The sequence below is a fragment of the Pteropus vampyrus genome, unplaced genomic scaffold (assembly GCF_000151845.1).
Source record: "Pteropus vampyrus isolate Shadow unplaced genomic scaffold, Pvam_2.0 Scaffold104, whole genome shotgun sequence".
Classification (NCBI taxonomy): Eukaryota; Metazoa; Chordata; class Mammalia; order Chiroptera; family Pteropodidae; genus Pteropus; species Pteropus vampyrus.
The window spans coordinates 3,325,523-3,329,837 of NW_011888885.1; the positions used below are offsets into that span (position 1 = coordinate 3,325,523).

Consider the following 4,315-nt stretch of genomic DNA (forward strand, 5'->3'; position numbering starts at 1 on the left):
TAATAATTCAGGATATGCAGAAACGATACAGAGTAAAAAATAACCCAAGCTGAAGAGTAGCACACCCACACAAAATAATTACAGACAACATGAGGAAATAAACTATTATAAGAAAGAGTCCACACATAAACAGAAATAGCACAAAAACTGAAAATAGCTAAATAATCTGAAAGTGGCTATTACATAAGTTTGCTTAAAATGGTGACAGGTATAATATGAAGGACTAGAAACTGAAGCATAGGATACTATAGCTCTTCCTCTCTCCCTCTCCCTCCACAGCTCTGCCCTCCCTTCCTCTCTCCCTCCTTGTCCTTCTCCCTTTTCCTTCTCTCAGCTCCCTAATATAAAGAGAAAATGCTGCTATCAGTGTCTTCCAGACCTGGGATTTTGACTTTTGGCTATAACAAAAGCAACAAGAAGCCATACGTGTCATTGCCTCAATGGATGGCACCACCGAGTCCAAGCAATAGTAGCCCTAACAGTGGCAGTGGAAGCAATGGAAATGATCAGCTGAGCAAAACCAACCTGTACATCTGGGGATTGCAGCCAAGCACTACTGACCAAGTTGTGTCAGTCATATGGCGAGCTTATCTCCACTAAGGCCACACTGAACAAGACCACAAAAAAAATGCAAAGGCTATGGCTTTGTGGATTTTGACAATCCTTCAACTGTAAACTGTAATAGCACTGAAAGCCAGTGGTATACAGGCACATATGACAAAGCAACAGGAGCAGAAGAACCTCAGAAATTTATACATATCAAACTTCCCACTCACAATGAATGAGCAAGAACTAGGGAGAATTCTGAAGCCCTTTGGCTAGGTTATCTCCACTTGAACCCTTTGAAACATCAATGGGACCAGCAGAGGGGGTGGCTTTGCCAGGATGGAGTCCACAGAGAAGTACGATGCCATCATGAACCCCTTTAATGAAAAATATATTAAAACACCCCTGGAGTACCAAGCCCATCTGATCCACTGCTTTGCAAATTTGCTGATGGTGTTCTAAAGAAATGACAGGATCAAGAAAAATCTGTGCAAAATTGACAGGCCTAGCCAAGGAATGGAGACATGGTGATATGGCCTTGACCTATGGCCCCACCACAGCTCTTCAGAATTTTACCCAGCTCCCTATAACATCACACCCAAAAGGATGCTTGCTCAGTTTGTAGTCTCTCCACATCGTCCATCTCCTGAGCCTTCCTACCAGATAGTAACTCAGACAACTCCTCTACAAGTACCTAACTTATCTTGGATACACCACCAGTCATACTTCATGTAGCCTTCAGGTTCATTTCTGACACCAGGGATGAATCACCTCATTTTTCTCCAGCTTGCCTCCATGATGGGACTTCTTACCCAGCAACTATACCACTCTTCCCTTAGCACCACAGCATGTATATGCCAACAGCTGTAGCTACGCAAGGAGCTTACATCCCCCAGTACAACTCTGACTTTTTCAGTTGAGGAGAGTAGCGGCCAGTAAAATCAAGTGACAGTGGATGTTCCCTCAGCCCATATGGTCTATTCTTTCCAGTTCAACAGGTAACAGTGGATTCCCCCCATCATCTTTGTTGAACACAAATGAATTATTAGAGATGCTGATGCTCCCAGACTCCAGAGGGTTAACCAGGAATACAGGCCATGTAGGGGCCCTGCTAAGAACTGACACTCGGCTATCGTTTTTCACAGGCCTGGGCCTGGAAAAGAAATCTCTTCTACTTCTCTATTGCTGATGGAGGCTAGAGGAAATGCCACTTTTTTGCGTGTGTACTACATTCAAGGAGATCGAAAACTTTTTTCCTCCTTTCTTTCATAATAAAATATAGGATACTATAAAATAAGTGCAGACATGTTTCACATAGACACAAACTGAATTTCTAGATATAAAAATATAATCACTGAAGTAAAAGAAAGTTCGTAGGCAAATTAGACAGAGATGGCGCCTTAACTAGTAAGGCAGAAGATTAAAATGAAGAAATTAGGATAACATAGTACAAAGAGAGAGATATGAAAACATGAAAAAAACGTGAAGAATGCTTAGGAAGGTAGTAGATGATCCAACATAATTTAAACTGAGCTTCATAAGAAAAAAAAAGAGAAAGTATTTTTGATAGGAGTTATTTAAAGAGAAATTATCTGTGAATTTTTATTAACTGAAAAAGACAAGAGTTCTAGGATGGAGGAAAGACACCAATTCCTAAGCAATAAAAATAATTATAAATACACACCTGAAAACTTGGTGTAGTAATTGCATAATTTACAAAACAAAGGAAACATAATTGATTAGGAAAGCAGAAAGTGAAAATATTTTTTTATACATAATATATTAAAAATAACAGAAAAGAACATTGCAAACTAGGTCCAACTTTGTGATCAGAACAATTAAGATTAAGAATGTCTGCTCTTAATTTTAGAATAAAATGAAATTAAGTATTCCAACTTAAAAGTACATCTCCACTAACATAATGAATCAGAGCCTTTGACTGAGTTATTTGAAAAAGGTGTAAATTTTAATAGCCCCACAGAGTTGCCACAAGCCACCAAGGTGCGCAAGAGACAAATAGGCAGGACCCCTCTCCTATGCCCACTCCAACTTAAGCAGGTATGTAGTTATCAGTATGTAATTTTTCCTTGAAGAGGGGTTTATGCAGTTTTTTTTTAAGTCTGAATATCAATATCATGTGCTGTTTTTCCATGTGAATATTTATCCCTCTCTTTAATTCTCAATCTCACTAGATAGATCTATACTGGATTGATAAGAATAGAATATTACCAACAGTAACAATAGAAATAGCTATTGAGATTTACTTTTTTTTTTTTATTGAATACTTAGAACTATAGAGTAGGAATTTCATCTAGACAAATGGGTTAGGAAAATATGGCTCAGATTGCTTAGGAACCCTTTAAAATTCTCACATCTGGTAAGTGGCAGAGCCAGAATATGTTGCACTCTCAGACATGAAAGAGATAAGCACATGTGTGTGCCTTTTACGGCCTTTAGCCATTCAGCAACATTTTTTTACTTTCTTTACAAAATTCCATTATTCAGAAAAATAAGAACACCAAGCACTTCTTCTGGACCATGCATATACCTGTTAGGTCAACTCTTCCCTCTCAGTAGGTGGGGCTAATATTGCAACTAATTATCCTATTGCTTTCTCTAATAATGAGTAGCTGACATATCTTTTAGCTATTTAGCTTTATTATGGACCTTTCCTTATATTTATGTGCAAGAGCCTCTTACATGTTCAAGTTGTCTAAAGTCATGATTACTATGTCCTTTTCATTAGCATTTTATTCTGAAGGGCTTGTAGAGGACTCTCCTTGACATCAAATTTCAGAGGAGTACTTGTGCTACTGCTGTAACGTCTGGAATCTGACACAGATTGGCAAATCAATCAAATGATCAATCGATCGATCAATCACGGAGATTTTAAGCAGAGGTTATATAGTGAACACCTTCCATGGAGTATTAATATGTATCATGTATTGAACGCTAGCACTGTGCCACACTCTTCTGGGCACTTTATTCACATCATTGCATTTAATATTACAGCAATTTGATGTTATGAATTACTATGGCTATTTTCCTTCTCTGTTTATTCTACTTACAGTCTTTATTGAAGTGTTCCTGACTTTTCCTTTATCTCCAGTGCTTACTCTTCCTAATTAATGACTCTTTCCTCTAGATTCTAAAAACAGTATGCATATAACCCTATTGGAGCCCTGGTCGCATTGCAATACATTCAGGTGGGCTGCGTATATCATCTGTCTTCCTCCATGTCCATATGCTCATTGAAAGACACCGTCACATTTTGTTGATGATATCGGTGAGCACTAAGAGGGACAAGAGAAGTAAAGGTGTACTTGGGAACAGTCATCGTAACTTTTATTTGTTGTACTTCTACAACGTTATTCTAGGCACTTCTCTCCTTTAATTCTGAAAAAATAAATAAAAGTAACCACATTTTACTGGGGCCTCAAGAAGTCAAACTACTTGTCCCAAGTCACTTAAATGTACTCTGTTTGAACCCAAGTTTGCCTGGCTCATAAATACTCTCTCCTTCCACATTTCATGGAACTTATTAAACATTTTTAATGATTTAAATTTTGATTTGCAAAGTTGTTGTGACTCTAAGTGCAGTGTTTCCTTTATTGTATTCAGTCTCTTGGTAGATGTGTATTGATTATTTATAGTACCAGAACAGGATATATTAAGCAACCTCTGCTGCCTGAAAAGGCCCACTAAAATACAGATTATAGCCCAAATACCTTGTTTGTTAGCTATGGTAGCTTGCAGTGATCCCAATTCA

General features: G+C 38.0%; 1 pseudogene; it reads left to right on the top strand.

Annotated features, from left to right (window-relative positions):
- Positions 1-334: 334 nt before the first annotated feature.
- On the top strand, positions 335-1,548 carry LOC105295423 (annotated as a pseudogene).
- The last annotated feature ends 2,767 nt before the right edge of the window (positions 1,549-4,315 follow it).